Raw genomic sequence first — 22,974 nt, forward strand, 5'->3', positions numbered from 1 at the left:
GTACATAATTATCATATTCTCTATTAATGTTCACCATTATTCATTCATTTTATCAGTTTCTTAAACCTTGATGAGTCCATCATTATAAACCATGTAAATCCTATGTATTAATTCTTTACATTGGTTACATAATACATTTTTATCTCTTATATGTCCTTTAAATGATATTAGATATATAAGTTTAATTTTAAAATTTTTTTAGTCCAATATATATAAAAGCAATTTAATTTCACATCTTATCTATGGTTCCTTATATTGGTGTAAATATGTCTAAATGTACTTTACCATAACATTTTAAATTAATACCACTTCATGGTTTTTGCATACTGCATTGATTGATTATTTACATTACTATACACTATTTGTTTTTAGTTCATCATTAATTTATAATTAGCTTTTATTTATTCACATATTAATTAAGCAAATATTGATATCTCAAGTATTTCAAACTTAGCATATGTAAAACAATACTGATACATTATTCTGATTAATGAAAACTATGAATAAACATTTGCTGTATCTGTACACAATATAGCAACTTTATTTTATATACTTTTGACCTAGGTGCCTTATGTTAAAACTTTCCCTGCTCCATTATAAACTAGTCTTCTAGTAGAGAAACTACACCACCTATAATAGTTTTGTCACTAAACCCAAAGAAATTTTATAACCATATCATCCATGTATACTGTCTATATTGTTTACCCCTTTGCCTTTCCCTATAAAGAAAATGCTAGTGCCCTCTTACGCTTTGAATCACTAGGTCTGATAAGATGATCCATAAATCAGAAACAAAAAAAAAAAAACAAATAAAATCAGTGACAGTTAAAAATCTGCTTAGCGTTAATTACTAGACTGTATGGCCTGGCGAAGTCAAAATACCTTTTTGTATTCTTCTTTTCTACTTGGAGAGTTTAAATGTAGTTACAAAAATATGTCCTTCTGTTGAAATGAAATTTCAGTAAATTCCTATATCTTTGTGCAGCTGAGGATTGCTCTGCATTTTATATTTGATATAATGTTCACATTGCTTAAATAAATGGAGTCGCATGAAACGATCGTACTTCATTAACTTTGGATATCCTTGTTGCTTATTTTGATTTTAATTATCTTATTTTGGAATTGTATGGATAATACCATACTTAATTCTGGTGCCTAAACTTAAGTACCATATTCACCTTGAATATATATATATATATATATATATGAGTCAAGTCACTCTTACACAATTGATAACATGTAACCTAGTACAACATATTGCATGGTCGGTACGTCGGTGACTAACCCGGCAAAACTACCAAGTTTACTTGATGAGGAGGGTGATTTTTGGACACCTTGTAGAATGAAGACAAGATCTGTTAAAGGGCAGAAAAACTCAGCAGAGTCGATGGCCAACCAACATAGTAAAAGATAGATTGTTCTCCCCAGTCGTAGTCAAAATCAATTCATCTAGGAGAAATCAATCTTTGAAATAAAAACCGTTGCCACCAGCAGTTAATATTTAGCACAGAAAAAAAAAACTTATTTCATGAATATGTTATTGTTTTATCTACAGATGACTGATAATAAAAACAAGTAGCATAGTGTCAGTTAAGAGAGTAAAGATATTATTATAATACACCTGACCAGAGTTTCCTGGCCGAAATATTAATTTATTTCGCCATTTGTTAAGCTGTTAAAAACAACAAGACTGTTTGGTAACTGCGTTCGATGCAATCGACGTTTCAATGAACACATGTGTTTAGAAAAGAGCAGAGAAAAACACAGGTGAGGTGATTAACTAGTGTCAAAATATACAAGACCAACACTGATATGTTTTATGATGGTTTATCTTTAATTTCAGCAAAGATTATTTTTTTTAAATGCGGACATCAAGAACAACTCTCGCCCCTGGTATTTACGCAGTCACTGGAGGTTCTTAAATATGGAATATTTTTTACCCGTTGATATAGGGCGGCGAGCTGATAGGATCGTTGGCACGTCGGGCGAAATGCTTAGCGGTATTTCGTGTACCGTTACGTACTGAGTTCAAATTCCGCCGTGGTGGATTTTGCCTTTTATCCTTTCGGGGTCGATTAAATATGTACAAGTTACACACTGGAGTCGATGTAATCGACTTAATCCCTTTGTTTGTCCCCTCTATGTTTAGGCCTCCTGCGGGCAATAAAGAAATAAATATAGGGTTTGGTATAAGAAAGGAGCTTCCATTTGATGTTGTAGCTGGCATTCACGATCTAAAATTTCCAGACAAATGCCGAAAGGGTTGCTGCATGTCTCTTATCAAGGTGTCTAAAAGCTAAAATATGGTTGTTCTACCTGAATTTAAATATTCCTTCTACTGATCCAGTCTAAAGCTTGGTTTCAGTCCGGCCGTTGCCATAATTTGCTAATGCATAATAATGTGTAGTATGTATATTCTTTTACTTATTTCAGTAATTTCACTTCGACCATGCTGGAGCACCAATTTTAATCAAACAAATCGACTCCAGGATTTATTCCTTGCAAGCCTAGTACTTATTCTATCGGTCACTATGTTACGGTGACATAACCATACCAGCATCGGTTCTCAAGTGATCTTAGCAGGGACAAACACACACACACACACACACACACACACACACACACACACACACACACACACACACACAAATACATACATATATATGTGATAAGCAGCTTGCTTCCCAACGACATGTTTCCGGGTTTAGCCCCACTGCGGAGCACCTTCGGCAAGTGTCTTCTACTATACCCTCAGAAGGCCTTGTTCAGTCCGAGGCTATAGTAGAAGATACTTGCCGAAGTTGCTGCACTGTACGGCTGAACCCAGAAACATGTGGTTGGGAAGCAAGCTGTTTTTAAAACACATCCACGCCAGCACCCGTATATATATGTATATATATATATATATATATATATATATATATATATATATATATATATATATATATATATATAATACAAATGATCTACATGTATATATATAAATGCATATCTGGGTACAAGACGTCAGAAAAATGAACGGGAACAAAGCACAAAAACGGACTTTGTTTACAGACAACAGAACGAACACATGTGAAACGGCATGTGAAACTGAGTATTATTATGAAAACTAATTGATTGTCCTATATATATATATATATATATAATATGTGACAATTATTCGGTTGCCATAATAAGACTCCGAGTTTCGGATCTCGGGGCGGAAAACTGCTCCGACATCTCGTCAGTTATCCAGGCAATCAAAAAGTGCCTCCATAGTTGATGAGATGCCGGAGCAGTTTTCCTCCCCGATATCCGAAACTCGGAGTCCTATTATGGCAACCGAATAATTATCATATATTATATTACAGATAAATTCCTCTATTTACATAATATCGAGGTCTCATTCATTCTTTTGTCTTATCATTACTATTAATATATATATATATATATATATATATATATATATATATATATATATATATGATATATATAGCCAAACTTCCATAATAAACACATTTTACGTGAGGGAATGCAACTCTGAAAACTAGCCCCCTAAAAGTAGACTAAGCGGTAGATTATGATTTCGTAATTATTGCAGTATTGAGGTTTTTTCACGCTAACTACTTGATAAATTCTCATAAAGACTTTATCCGATTCTTGAATTATATGATATATACATACATACATACATACAAACATACATATATAGACAGACAGTCAGACAGACAGACAGATAGATAGATAGATAGATAGATAGATAGATAGATAGATAGATAGATAGATAGATAGATAGACATATAGATAGATAGATAGATAGATAGACAGATATATATATATATAGATAGATAGATAGATAGATAGATAGATAGATAGATAGATAGATAGAGAGTTAGATGTAGATTTAGATAGAGAGATAGATCTATCTAGATAGTAACAGAAATCCTTAGAAGAATGGTTCTATAAGGAACGTGAAGATTAAGATTTTCAAGCTAAAAATATATAGGAAGCTGTGACGTTCATGTATTTTCCCCAGGAACCCAAAAAACAATGCGACTGAAATGAAATACAAGCGGATAATTAGATAGAGAGTGAATAACAGAAATCCTCAGAAGAATGTTTCTTTGGGGAACGTGAAGAGTGAAAGTAATATTATTAAAAAAAAAATTAAGACCATATTATTGTATCGCAAGTGAAATTATTCATGGACCCGATAGATAGATAGACAGATATAGTTTTAGATAGATAGAGAGACGGATAGTAACAGAAATCCCCAGAAGAATGTTTCTATGAGGAACGTGCAGATTAAGAATTTCAAGTTTAAAATATATAGGAAGCTGTGACATTCACGCATTTTCGTCATCAACCAAGAAAACAATGCAACTGAAATGAAATAGAAGCGTGAAAATGTAAATATTCGTCAACGGCGTATTGTATACATACATGTGTGTGTGTGTGTGTAGCTAGCTACAGTTGCTACGTCGGACATACATGGATATATCTAGTTAGCTGCTACGTCAGTACTAGAAGTAAACATTGAAAAACCTTTTCAAAGAAGTGAATCATATATATAAAGTAATATTATTTATTTTTAATGAAAATATAAAATGAAGACCCTATTATGTATCCGAGGTCAGATTATTCATGCATCCCAAGTATGGAACGAAATCGCGCAGCAGTTTTCGCCTGAAAAGCGAATACACACAGGACTATTTTATATATTAGATACACACAACTAAAATCGCGATTGCAGCTTGCTTCCGGGGATCTGATGAAACAGCATTCAGTACTGCTAGTCACTGGTCTCGTCGCCGTTGCTCATGACCAGTGTCTGTGTCTTCCGGCCACAAATATTAGTCTGTGACTGACACGTCCAATCTATCGAGACAGCTGTTGGTCACTTGTTGGTGCTTGCAGATAATAGCGTGCCGTGTCGCACCTCCCATTTTGATGAGTCAGTAAGTGTTTATATGATCGCATGGACAAGAACCGACTAGCCTTAGTGTGACGAGCGCCTTGCGAGTCCTTTTTATCCACTGTCGATGGCTCAGTTAAGGTGGTGAGTCAGACCTCAATTCTAGAGGGAGCATGTGAAACAGTTATCACATCCAATTTGGCAGCTGGCTCTCAAATTACTCACCTTCGACACGAGTATGTAGTGATGCAAAGCGACATGCCGGCTGTCCACGATCAAAAAAAGTACTCTATTTACTATAAGAGACCATAGGGAATACATGATGCTAGCTTCCTCAGTAAATCCAGATCTGTGGTAACATTAGATAAAATTGTATGAAATGTTCGGAATGTGCATCTTGATTATGAGCCCCAGCATGTTGAAGGCGACGGTGCCGTCGTAAGTGCACCTCATGTGCGTCCACTTTTGTCGTCCAGTTGCACTAACGGCCTCATTCCTTGGTGCATGCGTGATCGGCTGATGGAGATCTGTGCGTCACCACGTCGCTGTGTTTTTCTTTCTTAAGGTCGGTGGCACGCTTGGTGTCAAAGTAGTGTTGTAGTGTTGCTATGAGGCCTTATTTCGTAGCCAGATTACCTTTGATGTAATCTTAGCCGAGTGTTCAAGGCGGTTGCTACTTTCACCTTGAAAAGTTGTCAGGGCAAGTCACACCGATTTACATGGAATGAAGAGAAGTGTCTTTGTCCACTTGTACCATAGTTTTGTTTGTATCATAGGCATCAAATTGTTTCCCCGCATATCTGCATATCTTCAAAAATCAGTGTCTATTGTTGTCGACATATATGAAGTATACTATAGACATGTCGCTGTATTAAATTAAGAGATAAAGCACTAGTGAGACATTGCTACTCATCTGTCAATAAGATACAACATTTTTGTTTGATTTATATATATATATATATATATATATATATATATATATATATATATATATATGTATGTATGTGTGTGTGTGTGTGTGTATGTATGTATTGCATATATATGAATTTCAGGTCGAGTTTGCTCGGATAGTCATCGCTCTGATACTCCACCCATCTCTATTGTCCATGTCATGTGACAGTTTCTCTAAGTGACATCTAGTGTCATCTGTTAACTGATCGTCGTCTGTTTTCTCAAGACAACTCATGTGATTACAATCTTGACCATGTAATCCAAGAATGGTGTCACTAATCACCTCCTCTTTAATTCAGTGTTCCGTGAAGTCACCTTTGTCTTTCTATAATGAAGTCTAAACCATTCAGGAAGCTCATTGCATATCATTTCTTTAGTAGTGTTCTTTCTAGGCTGCACTCAAAATGGAACGAAAAGTGTGTGTAGACGTGACATCCAACACAATATCAAGACTTTTTGTTAATCTCCAGGTGGAAGAGCCATAAACTAACATAGTTTCAAGCACTTCCTACAATGAGTTATTTTACAAACTACCTGCAAACTTAAATTATTTTGATTGTTCTGAGACTTAAATGTTGCACACAAGTTTTATTAATACATAACTTAACATCTGACTCTTTGGCTATTATGTCGGTCTCTTGATATGTGAAAGAATTTATTGGCATTATTGAGCTTCCGTTTTTTTACCCATTATCCAAGAGTCCATTCTCCTGCAGAATCTTCCAGACTGTGAAGTACGAAGATGGGCTGAAAACGTCATAGGCTAACTATGAGGGGGTGATTATAGAGCTGTGAAATTTTGTAGACATTAATTTTATCTCTTCTTATTAATGACTACATTGTTTATTTCCAAGTAAAGTGGCATCTGACTGTCCAAAGAACACTTCAAAACTAACGAGTAGCGACTTCTCTTGGAAATTGACAAAATTGGAATCATCAATTTATCAAGTACCTACAGGAAAATGCATTAACCTCCAAGGACATTCGTGTTGATATTGTTGCTACATTAAGGAATGACACTTTATGAACAGTGCAAAGGTGAGTAGCTGAATTTAGGAGGAGAAGGGAGAGTCTTGAAGATCACCCAACATTGACAGTGTTCACCACATGGTAATGAATGACAGACGATTGACTATGAATCAAATAATCAATGCTATTGGATATCTCGTGAAAGATTTGAGAATATTCTGCACTATAAACTTGGCATGACGAAGTTTTCTGCTCGCTGGATGCCACGTCTTCTGACACATGATCAAAACCGCACCAGGTTGACCACAGGGTGACATTGTATGAGGTAGATCAAACTGGTTTCTTTGAATGTTTCTTAACCGAGGATGAGTGTTGGATTCATCACTTTGAGCCAGAGACAAAGAAACAACCCATGCAGTGAAAGCACCACTCATCTGCTCCAAAGGAGGCCAAGGTCGGTTCATCTACGGGGAATGTGACGGCCTCATCTTTTTGAGATGCTAATAACATTGTGTTTATTGACTTCAAAAAGTCCACATTACCAATGTGACAAGTATTATGTCAACTTGCTGAAGCAGTTATGAAAGTCTATCATGATCAAACGGTTAGAAAAACAGATGAAAGGGGCCTTGCTTCAAGACAATGCTCCTGCACACAGGTCCTTGGCTTCAATGATTGCTGTGTGAGACTGTGGCTTTGAACTGGTTGATCGTCCTCCCTATATGTGTAGACACACACACACATACACACACACACACACACACATACATCTATATCTATTCATATATATATATATATATATATATATATATATATATATATATATAATAATACAAAGAATATATATACATGTATACACACATATATGTACATACTTACATCTACATGTGTATATACATGCATATCAGGGTACAGGACGTTAGAACAATAAACTGCAGACAACGGAACGAACACATAGGAAAACGGAAAGCCCCTTGGAAAATCCCTTCATCAGCTGTCTCTATTCTATCTAGACGTTTCGAAGACCAGACAGGACGTACTCTAGAATAGTCTCTTCCTGAGTAGTGGATCAACCAACTACACAGAGGATTCCAAGGTGGCAAACACAAACCAAGACAGGAAAAAATGGACAGTGAAAACAACATTCAAAGGCCGTACGGCCAAACGCAAATCTGAGGTAGAACGCTAGTAGTTCGTCTTGCCTTCACAGCGGCTGGAGTGAAAAGAAAGTTGACCACAGGTCACACGAGAGCAGAGAGGATGGTGGAGGGAGGAAGTGGAACAAGGAGGAAGGGACAGAAGCAGTGAAGTAGAGGCCAGGACAGAAGGGTAGATAGGAAGATAGAGGAAGACAGATAGATAAATAGATAGAGAGGATGGTGGAGGGAGGAAGTGGAACAAGGAGGAAGGGACAGAAGGGTATAGCAGTGAAGTAGAGGCCAGGACAGAGGTATAGATAGAAAGATGGAGGAAGACAGATAGATATAGATAGATAGATAGAAAGATAGTCACGTCAGAATAATAGTAGACTTACTTGCAAAATAGGACGTGGGCGTTCAATAATGTAATAATACAAAGAATATATATACATGTATACACACATATATGTACATACTTACATCTACATGTGTATATACATGCATATCAGGGTACAGGACGTTAGAACAATAAACTGCAGACAACGGAACGAACACATAGGAAAACGGAAAGCCCCTTGGAATATCCCTTCATCAGCTGTCTCTATTCTATCTAGACGTTTCGAAAACCAGACAGGACGTACTCTAGAATAGTCTCTTCCTGAGTAGTGGATCAACCAACTACACAGAGGATTCCAAGGTGGCAAACACAAACCAAGACAGGAAAAAATGGACAGTGAAAACAACATTCAAAGGCCGTACGGCCAAACGCAAATCTGAGGTAGAACGCTAGTAGTTCGTCTTGCCTTCACAGCGGCTGGAGTGAAAAGAAAGTTGACCACAGGTCACACGAGAGCAGAGAGGATGGTGGAGGGAGGAAGTGGAACAAGGAGGAAGGGACAGAAGCAGTGAAGTAGAGGCCAGGACAGAAGGGTAGATAGGAAGATAGAGGAAGACAGATAGATAAATAGATAGAGAGGATGGTGGAGGGAGGAAGTGGAACAAGGAGGAAGGGACAGAAGGGTATAGCAGTGAAGTAGAGGCCAGGACAGAGGTATAGATAGAAAGATGGAGGAAGACAGATAGATATAGATAGATAGACAGAAAGATAGTCACGTCAGAATAATAGTAGACTTACTTGCAAAATAGGACGTGGGCGTTCAATAATGTAATAATACAAAGAATATATATACATGTATACACACATATATGTACATACTTACATCTACATGTGTATATACATGCATATCAGGGTACAGGACGTTAGAACAATAAACTGCAGACAACGGAACGAACACATAGGAAAACGGAAAGCCCCTTGGAATATCCCTTCATCAGCTGTCTCTATTCTATCTAGACGTTTCGAAGACCAGACAGGACGTACTCTAGAATAGTCTCTTCCTGAGTAGTGGATCAACCAACTACACAGAGGATTCCAAGGTGGCAAACACAAACCAAGACAGGAAAAAATGGACAGTGAAAACAACATTCAAAGGCCGTACGGCCAAACGCAAATCTGAGGTAGAACGCTAGTAGTTCGTCTTGCCTTCACAGCGGCTGGAGTGAAAAGAAAGTTGACCACAGGTCACACGAGAGCAGAGAGGATGGTGGAGGGAGGAAGTGGAACAAGGAGGAAGGGACAGAAGCAGTGAAGTAGAGGCCAGGACAGAAGGGTAGATAGGAAGATAGAGGAAGACAGATAGATAAATAGATAGAGAGGATGGTGGAGGGAGGAAGTGGAACAAGGAGGAAGGGACAGAAGGGTATAGCAGTGAAGTAGAGGCCAGGACAGAGGTATAGATAGAAAGATGGAGGAAGACAGATAGATATAGATAGATAGATAGAAAGATAGTCACGTCAGAATAATAGTAGACTTACTTGCAAAATAGGACGTGGGCGTTCAATAATGTAATAATACAAAGAATATATATACATGTATACACACATATATGTACATACTTACATCTACATGTGTATATACATGCATATCAGGGTACAGGACGTTAGAACAATAAACTGCAGACAACGGAACGAACACATAGGAAAACGGAAAGCCCCTTGGAATATCCCTTCATCAGCTGTCTCTATTCTATCTAGACGTTTCGAAGACCAGACAGGACGTACTCTAGAATAGTCTCTTCCTGAGTAGTGGATCAACCAACTACACAGAGGATTCCAAGGTGGCAAACACAAACCAAGACAGGAAAAAATGGACAGTGAAAACAACATTCAAAGGCCGTACGGCCAAACGCAAATCTGAGGTAGAACGCTAGTAGTTCGTCTTGCCTTCACAGCGGCTGGAGTGAAAAGAAAGTTGACCACAGGTCACACGAGAGCAGAGAGGATGGTGGAGGGAGGAAGTGGAACAAGGAGGAAGGGACAGAAGCAGTGAAGTAGAGGCCAGGACAGAAGGGTAGATAGGAAGATAGAGGAAGACAGATAGATAAATAGATAGAGAGGATGGTGGAGGGAGGAAGTGGAACAAGGAGGAAGGGACAGAAGGGTATAGCAGTGAAGTAGAGGCCAGGACAGAGGTATAGATAGAAAGATGGAGGAAGACAGATAGATATAGATAGATAGATAGAAAGATAGTCACGTCAGAATAATAGTAGACTTACTTGCAAAATAGGACGTGGGCGTTCAATAATGTAATAATACAAAGAATATATATACATGTATACACACATATATGTACATACTTACATCTACATGTGTATATACATGCATATCAAGGTACAGGACGTTAGAACAATAAACTGCAGACAACGGAACGAACACATAGGAAAACGGAAAGCCCCTTGGAATATCCCTTCATCAGCTGTCTCTATTCTATCTAGACGTTTCGAAGACCAGACAGGACGTACTCTAGAATAGTCTCTTCCTGAGTAGTGGATCAACCAACTACACAGAGGATTCCAAGGTGGCAAACACAAACCAAGACAGGAAAAAATGGACAGTGAAAACAACATTCAAAGGCCGTACGGCCAAACGCAAATCTGAGGTAGAACGCTAGTAGTTCGTCTTGCCTTCACAGCGGCTGGAGTGAAAAGAAAGTTGACCACAGGTCACACGAGAGCAGAGAGGATGGTGGAGGGAGGAAGTGGAACAAGGAGGAAGGGACAGAAGCAGTGAAGTAGAGGCCAGGACAGAAGGGTAGATAGGAAGATAGAGGAAGACAGATAGATAAATAGATAGAGAGGATGGTGGAGGGAGGAAGTGGAACAAGGAGGAAGGGACAGAAGGGTATAGCAGTGAAGTAGAGGCCAGGACAGAGGTATAGATAGAAAGATGGAGGAAGACAGATAGATATAGATAGATAGATAGAAAGATAGTCACGTCAGAATAATAGTAGACTTACTTGCAAAATAGGACGTGGGCGTTCAATAATGTAATAATACAAAGAATATATATACATGTATACACACATATATGTACATACTTACATCTACATGTGTATATACATGCATATCAGGGTACAGGACGTTAGAACAATAAACTGCAGACAACGGAACGAACACATAGGAAAACGGAAAGCCCCTTGGAATATCCCTTCATCAGCTGTCTCTATTCTATCTAGACGTTTCGAAGACCAGACAGGACGTACTCTAGAATAGTCTCTTCCTGAGTAGTGGATCAACCAACTACACAGGGGATTCCAAGGTGGCAAACACAAACCAAGACAGGAAAAAATGGACAGTGAAAACAACATTCAAAGGCCGTACGGCCAAACGCAAATCTGAGGTAGAACGCTAGTAGTTCGTCTTGCCTTCACAGCGGCTGGAGTGAAAAGAAAGTTGACCACAGGTCACACGAGAGCAGAGAGGATGGTGGAGGGAGGAAGTGGAACAAGGAGGAAGGGACAGAAGCAGTGAAGTAGAGGCCAGGACAGAAGGGTAGATAGGAAGATAGAGGAAGACAGATAGATAAATAGATAGAGAGGATGGTGGAGGGAGGAAGTGGAACAAGGAGGAAGGAACAGAAGGGTATAGCAGTGAAGTAGAGGCCAGGACAGAGGTATAGATAGAAAGATGGAGGAAGACAGATAGATATAGATAGATAGATAGAAAGATAGTCACGTCAGAATAATAGTAGACTTACTTGCAAAATAGGACGTGGGCGTTCAATAATGTAATAATACAAAGAATATATATACATGTATACACACATATATGTACATACTTACATCTACATGTGTATATACATGCATATCAGGGTACAGGACGTTAGAACAATAAACTGCAGACAACGGAACGAACACATAGGAAAACGGAAAGCCCCTTGGAATATCCCTTCATCAGCTGTCTCTATTCTATCTAGACGTTTCGAAGACCAGACAGGACGTACTCTAGAATAGTCTCTTCCTGAGTAGTGGATCAACCAACTACACAGAGGATTCCAAGGTGGCAAACACAAACCAAGACAGGAAAAAATGGACAGTGAAAACAACATTCAAAGGCCGTACGGCCAAACGCAAATCTGAGGTAGAACGCTAGTAGTTCGTCTTGCCTTCACAGCGGCTGGAGTGAAAAGAAAGTTGACCACAGGTCACACGAGAGCAGAGAGGATGGTGGAGGGAGGAAGTGGAACAAGGAGGAAGGGACAGAAGCAGTGAAGTAGAGGCCAGGACAGAAGGGTAGATAGGAAGATAGAGGAAGACAGATAGATAAATAGATAGAGAGGATGGTGGAGGGAGGAAGTGGAACAAGGAGGAAGGGACAGAAGGGTATAGCAGTGAAGTAGAGGCCAGGACAGAGGTATAGATAGAAAGATGGAGGAAGACAGATAGATATAGATAGATAGATAGAAAGATAGTCACGTCAGAATAATAGTAGACTTACTTGCAAAATAGGACGTGGGCGTTCAATAATGTAATAATACAAAGAATATATATACATGTATACACACATATATGTACATACTTACATCTACATGTGTATATACATGCATATCAAGGTACAGGACGTTAGAACAATAAACTGCAGACAACGGAACGAACACATAGGAAAACGGAAAGCCCCTTGGAATATCCCTTCATCAGCTGTCTCTATTCTATCTAGACGTTTCGAAGACCAGACAGGACGTACTCTAGAATAGTCTCTTCCTGAGTAGTGGATCAACCAACTACACAGAGGATTCCAAGGTGGCAAACACAAACCAAGACAGGAAAAAATGGACAGTGAAAACAACATTCAAAGGCCGTACGGCCAAACGCAAATCTGAGGTAGAACGCTAGTAGTTCGTCTTGCCTTCACAGCGGCTGGAGTGAAAAGAAAGTTGACCACAGGTCACACGAGAGCAGAGAGGATGGTGGAGGGAGGAAGTGGAACAAGGAGGAAGGGACAGAAGCAGTGAAGTAGAGGCCAGGACAGAAGGGTAGATAGGAAGATAGAGGAAGACAGATAGATAAATAGATAGAGAGGATGGTGGAGGGAGGAAGTGGAACAAGGAGGAAGGGACAGAAGGGTATAGCAGTGAAGTAGAGGCCAGGACAGAGGTATAGATAGAAAGATGGAGGAAGACAGATAGATATAGATAGATAGATAGAAAGATAGTCACGTCAGAATAATAGTAGACTTACTTGCAAAATAGGACGTGGGCGTTCAATAATGTAATAATACAAAGAATATATATACATGTATACACACATATATGTACATACTTACATCTACATGTGTATATACATGCATATCAATATATATATATATATATATAAGTCAGTAAATAGTGGGGTTGTGTTAACCGCACGTGGAGAAATAATAGGAAAATGAAAAAAAGCCAGAATGCTGAACTGGAAGCGTATTTTAATAAAGATTTTTTCTAACCGGTTTTCATTGCGAAGAAGCAAATTATCAAGAAGAAGGAGAATGAAAATGTTTTTTTACAAAGAAGTACAAAATGAAGAAAATAATATATAAAACAATAATATATAAAAAATAAATATACCCATACACTATATTGTCTTTGAGCTTTTGTAGTTCAATAGTAGTTCATGTATAAATTGGTAGGAAAAATAAGGATGCATGAGAGTTGAGAGTTTTGTTAGGTTTTAAAAAAGGGTTAAAAGTTTGTGTTAAGCAGGAAATGTGGTGTCAAAACAGGAAGTGTGTGTAAGGGGAGACAAGTGTTTTAAGTTGGAGTTATGAACTCTTTTTTTCTTTTTTTCAACAGGAAGTTTGTGTCTTTTCATAGAGAAATAAGGTCACTGAGGGGTGGAATTTCTCTATGAAAAGATTCTCCTTGTTGATTCTTTCTTGTGTGGAGATTCTGTCTTTACATTGATAGAAAGGGAATATAATGAATTTAGGGTTTTTGTTTCTGGCGCAAGAGTCTATGTGGCCACTGAGTGGAATTTGGCGGTATTGAGGGAGGTTTATTTGTTCCTTATGGACAGCTACTCTTCTACGTAATGGGAGGCTCGTCTGTCCGATATAGAAGTTTTGGCAACCTGCGCAAGTAAGGACATAAATGAGGTTACCCGAGGAACAAAGAAATTGGTTTAAATTTTAAACTTTGTTCCTCGTTTGAAGGTAAATTCAGAGCCTTCAAGTAGGTAGGGGCAGGTGCCACAATTAGGGCGTGCACATTTTTTAACTGATGGGGGTGGAAGAGGTGTATGTAGTTTGGAATTGGTTAATAATGTTTTCAAAGATTTGTGTTGCCTTTTGCATTTAAGGACTTTGTGTGTATTAATGATATTGTTCATTTTCGGGTCTGTGGTGAGTAAGAGGAGGTTTTGTTTAATTGTGGTGAATGCTTCGATGTTTTTGGGGTTATGGGTGGAGATGTATGGAAGTATTTTGGGGTTGGGTGTGTTATTATGTTGGTTGGTTTTTAGTGTGTTTTTGTCAAGTTCCTTGGCACGTTTTATTCCAAGATCTATGAGTGTGGAGGGATATTGCTTTATTAAAATATGCTTCCAGTTCAGCATTCTGGCTTTTTTTCATTTTCCTATATATATATATATATATATATATATATATACATATACAAATATGAATAGACAGATATAAATGTATGTGCGTATTATGTATGTATTGATGTATGCATGCATGCCTGCATGGATAAACCACATAGCTAGAGGGGCATTTTAGCTAACAGTTACAACACACAGTTATCTTTCCTTTCCATTTATAACTTAATTTCGTCTGTTAAGAAAAATCAAAGTTTCATCGCATTTTCACGACCTGTCCCATTTCTGCTACCAAGTTGTAGAAGTGCGACGAAAGTATTTGGTACGACAAAATAGACTATACTATTAAAACATAGACATTAAATAATTATAAAACGCTTTTCTATCTATTTTTAAATATATAAAATGTCTCTTCTACAATGTACTCCTTTCGGTTTTCATATATGTATTTGTATGCATGTACATATGTTTGATTTTATGTCTCTGTCAGTACCTGAGCGTGCATGTATGTATGTATGTATGTATGTATGTATATGTATGTACACACACACACACACACACACACACACACACACACACACACACACATATATATATATATATATATATATATATATATATATATATATATATATAAAATTTAATAAATGAAGTAATACGCATATGTTAAATGAATTCTTTTATTTCCGACATATGTTTCGAAGATTACAAATGGTTCCTTCCAAAGGAATAAGTGATGTTGATAAAGATGTAATCTTCTCTTCAGGGAAATACATAAGAGCTGACTTAACCGTAAGACATTTTAACCGAATGTCTACTAATTCGGTTAAAATGTCTTACGGTTAAGTCGGCTCTTATGTATTTCCCTGAAGAGAAGATTACATCTTTATCAACATCACTTATTCCTTTGGAAGGAACCATTTGTAATCTTCGAAACATATGTCGGAAATAAAAGAACTCATTTAATATATGCGTATTACTCCATTTATTAAATTTTATATTTACTCAAATACCCCAAACTAACAGGGAGCTTCTACCTCGTAAACAGGAGTTACACCACAATCATTTTGTGATTTTTGCTACCTTGGTATCTATTAACCGATTTTTTTGTCGGAGTTAATTGTTAACTAAGAGAAAATAAATACATATAATCAAAATATATATATATATATATATATATATATATATATATATATATATATATATATATATATATATATATATATATATATATATATATATATATATATGTATACATATACATACATATATAGTATACACACTCACGCACACACATATATGCATATACATACATATATATATGTGTGAATATGAGTGTGTTTATTGCAGTATGTGTGTTTGTAAATTGTTTAGGAGCTAGTTTTAAGGAACCACATTATCACTATTCATAATACCACAGTTTGAAAAAGCCCTCTCCCGTATGTCATATTTTGTAATCTCATTTTCATAATATTTGAAACTTAGCCTAAAATCGCTGGCCACACTACACCCATTTGACATCATGGACTCAACATGATGTACAATTGTACAGGCCCTATCACTCGTTGACTGATCCTTCACTCACTATCGCTTCGAAATAAAAGTGACTTGGTAAGTATTTGAGGACACTTTCATGTATATGTGTAAACAACATCCCAGCACAGCGCATCACAAAAAATTGTTGCAGGTTTCCGCGAGAGATAAAAACCCTTAACAGAATGATAAAGACAAAATTAACTTAAAAAATTTAACTAGCTAAAATACAGTCGGCACCAGTAGTAATCCTTATCAGGGGCAATAACAACACTGGAGTCGGAAAAATACCATCACCAGAACGGTATGAGGGCTTCCATTAGTAACCAAATGATCGTTGATGGAGATTGAGCCATTGAAAAACTCATTAGGTTCTGAGGAATCATGTTCAACATGTGTTACAAAAGAAATCCTACATAGTACATTTACTGACAAGGTTACAGTTTATTACAGTTTAACGCAAAATAAATTATATTGAACAACGATAAAATGATTGTCAATGAAGTATTAAAATAATCTAGTACCTATATTCTCTGATTTATGTACGCACATCTGTCTATCTATCTATCTATCTATCTTTCTATCTATTTATCTATCTGTCTTCCTCCATCTTTCTATCTATACCTCTGTCCTGGCCTCTACTTCACTGCTATACCCTTCTGTCCCTTCCTCCTTGTTCCACTTCCTCCCTCCACCATCCTCTCTATCTATTTATCTATCTGTCTTCCTCTATCTTCCTATCTACCCTTCTGTCCTGGCCTCTACTTCACTGCTTCTGTCCCTTCCTCCTTGTTCCATTCCTCCCTCCACCATCCTCTCTGCTCTGGTGTGACCTGTGGTCAGCTTTCTTTTCACTCCAGCCGCTGTGAAGGCAAGACGAACTACTAGCGTTCTACCTCAGATTTGCGTTTGGCCGTACGGCTTTTGAATGTTGTTTTCACTGTCCATTTTTTCCTGTCTTGGTTTGTGTTTGCCACCTTGGAATCCTCTGTGTAGTTGGTTGATCCACTACTCAGGAAGAGACTATTCTAGAGTACGTCCTGTCTGGTCTTCGAAACGTCTAGATAGAATAGAGACAGCTGATGAAGGGATATTCCAAGGGGCTTTCCGTTTTCCTATGTGTTCGTTCCGTTGTCTGTAGTTTATTGTTCTAACGTCCTGTACCCTGATATGCATGTATATACACATGTAGATGTAAGTATGTACATATATGTGTGTATACATGTATATATATTCTTTGTATTATATATATATATATATATATATATGACCGAGTGAGGGAAAGTAATAACAATGAGAGAAAGGAAGTCGCAAAGAGCGCGTCGTGTATCTTCTACAATAATAATCTACTATAACAACATATGAATGAGAAAGGAAGTAGGGTGATGAAACGTCAACGGTGAAACAAAAATCAATCAGCGCTTCAACTTTGTCTGAATATATGTCTGTGCGTGTAAAAGGGACGATGTGAATGTTTGTGTGTGTGTGTGTATGTGTGTGTGTGTATGTGTGTGTGTGTATGTGTGTGTGTTTGTGTATGTTTATTTAGAAAGATACATAGAAAATAGAATTACAGACACGCGCATTTACCCCCCCCCCCACACACACATACACACACATATATATATATATATATATATATATATATATATATATATATATATATATATATATATATATATAACAGACACAAAAAGGAAGCGGGCTGTGACAAAGTATAGAACACTGCGTTCGCTACAGACTGTGCTACTCATACATATAAATGTATACATATGCACAGTTGCTCGCACACGCGCGCGCACACTCGTACGCACACGCACACACGCCAGCACGCGCACACACATACTCACATACACACATACTCACACAGAGTTGAAGCATTGTTTGATTTTTTTCACCTTCTTGTAACCCTTTTTATATATAAAATACTACAGTTAGGCGTCATTTTTGACAGCACTGGGTCAGCTAGTATATATATAATTAATAAAAACAGCAGTTTGCAATCTTTCTCCAAAAAGGAGAATAATAATTGTCGCTAAATGTGACTAGGGTGTTAGAAACACCTACATTGCTAGAAAGAAGAACTAAAATACTCTAATGCTGTAGTAAATGCATATGAATGTAAACATATACACTAACAGGGAGCATAATTGACCGAAAAATACCGAGAAGCAAGTTCGAAAAAAGCCGAACTTTCGAGTCAGTCTCAACTGATGAGACAACGGAAATTATCGAAACTGACGTCAGTGTTAAGAATTCTCGATCGGCACTTTTCGGACGATTAAGGGCCCTGTTAGTGTATATGTTTACATTCATGTTCGTTGACTACAGCATTAGAGCATTTTAACTCTTATTTCTAGCAATGTAAGTGGCTATAACACCCTAGTCAGGTTCAGTGACAATTATATACATACATACATACATACATATATACATACATACATACATACATACATACAGACAGACAGACAGACAGACAGAAACACACACACACGCACACATATACAGTTGAAATTTATAGAAAAACAAAGGACTAAGACAGGTGTATGAACAACAAGCTAGTGTAATAGTTTGACGCTCCGGAAAATGAAAAAGTCTTTTACGTTTCGTGCCTATGCTCTTCAGCAGAAAGGAAAAAGAGAAAGGCAGATTTCAGCGGTCCATATCTAATGTATGTATGTATGTATGTATGTATGTATGGTCCTGTTATTATTTTTATTGTATTTGTGTAACATTGTTAATTTTTTTCCGGCCTTTTTTTGTATACATTCGCTGCTTTCTTCCAAGGAATCTAATGCTCTTAGCTTAGTTTTTCCTTGGGGGCTGGCCAGATTGGAGCAATATCAAGAATAACCAGCCGAAATTGCAAATATATATATATATATATATATATATATATATATATATATATATATATATATATGTATGTATGTATGTATGTATGTATGTACGTACGTATGAATATGCGTATGTGTGTTTATTTGTGTGTACAATAATTGTTGTTTTGCCATATTCCCATCTGTGATATATACACTTTCCATCATCTTTCCACTAATTATGAATTGCTTTGTTTCATATCTCTCTCTGTCATCCGTTTACAGAGTTTCTAACATTGATCTTCACTCTTCATTTGCCATGAAAATATTAGTTATACAAGATGCCTCATCTGTGATTAGCGCCACTTATTCTCTTAAGTTGGTTCTTTTATTATAAAGGACAATGTAGATAACGAGGGCAGCTTAAATGCAATATCTCTAGGGTGTGTCCTTTTTTTAATATCTCAGAGAAAATAGATGAAGGTGAGTGGGAGGGGGAGGATGATTGAAAAATAGCAACAAAGAAAACAGAAGATAAAATAGGAACGCCGCCCCCACCAATAAAGAATTGACTAATAATAATAATAATAATAATAATAATAATATAACAGAATGAAGTAAATCACGTGAATGAATCGAAAAAAAAGAAATATAATAGAAAATAGTACAGTGGGTGTTGAAAAAGTAGGTGGCGGAGAGGGAAATGGGGAAAGAAAGTGATTTTGAAAACAAGAGGAAAAGTATTTAAAATTGTGAAAATGTGAGGAGAATGTGGCGGAACAAGAGGATTGGTTGTAGAAAATGGTAAATTGCAGGGGAAGAAATGAAATGTTGTAGAGTGAATGGAAAACGTCTTAAGATGAAAGCTAAGCAATAATTATAAATTTGTTTATAATTTGCTTATAAATAACAACAAATATTTATGTACAACGGCAGTAAATAAATGAGAATTACTTTTAGAATCAATGTATCCATCAGTGGGTCATGGTCTCTCCTAAATGGAAAGGGCGAGGATGGGGACATGGGTCAGAGTTGTGACCTTCATAAATCACACAAGGATATATATTTACAATATCAGTGAAGGGAGGTAAAGACAATAGGGAATCAAAAGCAGTTGACAGACTCAATTTTTGCAGGGACCACATCTCCGCCCTCCCCTTACTCTATCTGCTCGCCTGCTGAATCTAATATATTCTACAATATACTCATTTCTATCGACGCTCTCTTTCCCTTTCTCTTTCCTTTCTGCTGTTTCTACATCAATTTGCTTATTTTTGTACAAGCGCTCGCATATTTCCTTTACTACGCGACTTGCTTGCGCACTTAAACACACGCTCTCTCACTCTCTCTCTCACACACACACAAACACACACACACACACACACACACACACACACACACACACACACACACACACACACACAGAGTTAGCTCTTTAAAAATGTCACTCGTTCATTATCAGCTACTTCTATAATTCTCAACCACTCTGTTCTCTCTCAAAATTTTTCAGTCACTCATCCCCATCCCCACTACTTTTTGTTTCACCCATTTTGTTTCTCCTTATAACAAATACACTTGTAAGCATAAAACTCTTTAACAACGAACTTACTGTTAGGTGAGCTACATTTTGTTGCCAAAGCCGTCCTGGTGGCGTCATTCTATCAGTTTGACGTCGTCTTCTACAGCAAATCAGCAAAAGAAAACAGATTTCTATAAGACACAGCTATGGAATCTCTGAACACTGACAATGTTTATTATATAAAAACATATAATCAAAAATAATAATTTCATTGTTAAGAAATTTATTAATGTCTCTGATGTGTGAATATCATTGTTATACATGCAACAGCATTACAAAGAGTAATACCGTGACTGGAGATGAGTTCCTCCTCCTCCTCCTCCTCCTCCTCCTCCTCCTCCTCCACCTCCTCCTCCTCCTCCTCCTCCTCCACCTCCTCCTCCTCCTCCACCTCCTCCTCCTCCTCCTCCTCCTCCTCCTCCTCCTCCACCTCCTCCCCCCTCCTCCTCCTCCTCCTCCTCCTCCTCCTCCTCCTCCTCCTCCTCCTCCTCCTCCTCCTCCTCCTCCTCCTACTACTACTACTATACAATTGAATTACTGAGACTTCGGCTAAGTTGGGTTTCATTCGGTTTTTGCTACATTCGAGACTGCAAGCTCTTTCAGCTTGTTCTTTGTATATATAAGGCGCAGGAGTGGCTGTGTGGTAAGTAGCTTGCTTACCAACCACATGGTCCCGGGTTCATTCCTACTGCGTGGCACCTTTGGTAAGTGTCTTCTACTATAGCCTCGGGCCGATCAAAGCCTTGTGAGTGGATTTGGTAGACAGAAACTGAAAAAAGCCTGTCGTATATATATATATATATATATATATATATATATATATATATATATATGTGTGTGTGTGTATATATTTGTGTGTCTGTGTTTGTCCCCCCCCCCCCCCGACATCGCTTGACAACCGATGGTGGTGTGTTTACGTCTCCGTAGCTTAGCGGTTCGGCAAAAGAGACCGATAAAATAAGTACTAGGCTTACAAAGAATAAGTCCTGGGGTCGATATGCTCGACTAAAAGGCGGTGCTCCAGCATGGCCGCAGTCAAATGACTGAAACAAGTAAAGAGTAAAGAGTAATATCTAGAACTGAAAATATCCATAAACATTTCTAAGATTATAAAAGTGAGTAAAGCTTGGTAGAATAAGCTAAATTTCGGACATCAAACCACTATCATAGGATAGAGAAAGTTGTAGGTGTAAGTATCTAAGATTAACGAGCAATATAATGAAAACAAATTATAAAGATTCTTTAACCGTTCTTCGTATACCACATTTTTATTGGCCAAGAGGAGGAGACTGTGCCCCTTGTTTTCGCAGTTTCTCTGCAACCAGGAGGCTCCACGAGGATTTACTTCAATAAATGAGAATGAACGGCTGCATTGAAGTCGTGGATTGAAGTCCAGTGGGACCAATGTTGTAGGGAGGAAAGATTGTATGGATTGATTAGTGCAAGATAGGTGAATCTATTATGAGTGTCAAGAGGATAAGAGCTTAGAATATCAGGAGTGCCTGGATGGCAGTGGAAATGGATAAACTTTGTACGAGGTGAAGTAGCCACAGTAGTACAGTACAAAGGCTAGAGAGAGGAGACACAACCTCTATATGGGACAGAGATAGAGTATGTTGGTGAGTAATTTCATAGAAATGAATCAAGGGACCTTTCTCAGGATACGGTGTTTCAGCAATAATGTCCTAGATGTGAGGACTGTCTTCCATTATGAGTTTAGAATATGTGTGCGCGCGCGTGTGAATAGTACTCCATCGTGAGTCCTACTCGAATTTTGTAGAACATCGGTTGTTGTTAGAGGTTGAAGTATTTCCTGGCCCTGAATAGAAAGGTTAGTGTTAAAGCTGTAAAAGTTTTAAATTGAGGTCGAAATTTTCGATGATGATGAAGCCTTGATCGTTCTAGTTTCAAGCTTTGTTAACAACAATAATGAAGCCTTTATGGTTCTAGCTGCTTGCTAGTGTTCATGCTCAGGATGACTGCACAATATTGTTGTATTAATATGTGGAGGGATTGTATATTTGCGCTGTTGAGCAAGACAGGACTGGCGTGACCCCATTGGAGGATCATTTCGAGGAGCCTATTCAATGTATGCTTTGGATGAGTTTTAATGTAGCACTTCAATCTGTTAGAAACTGAAGCCAGTTCTCCCTCAAATCACACCCTGTCGTCTTAAAAGATGAAGG

The sequence above is a fragment of the Octopus bimaculoides genome, chromosome 5, assembly GCF_046866305.1.
Source record: "Octopus bimaculoides isolate indiv1 chromosome 5, ASM4686630v1, whole genome shotgun sequence".
Taxonomy (NCBI): domain Eukaryota; kingdom Metazoa; phylum Mollusca; class Cephalopoda; order Octopoda; family Octopodidae; genus Octopus; species Octopus bimaculoides.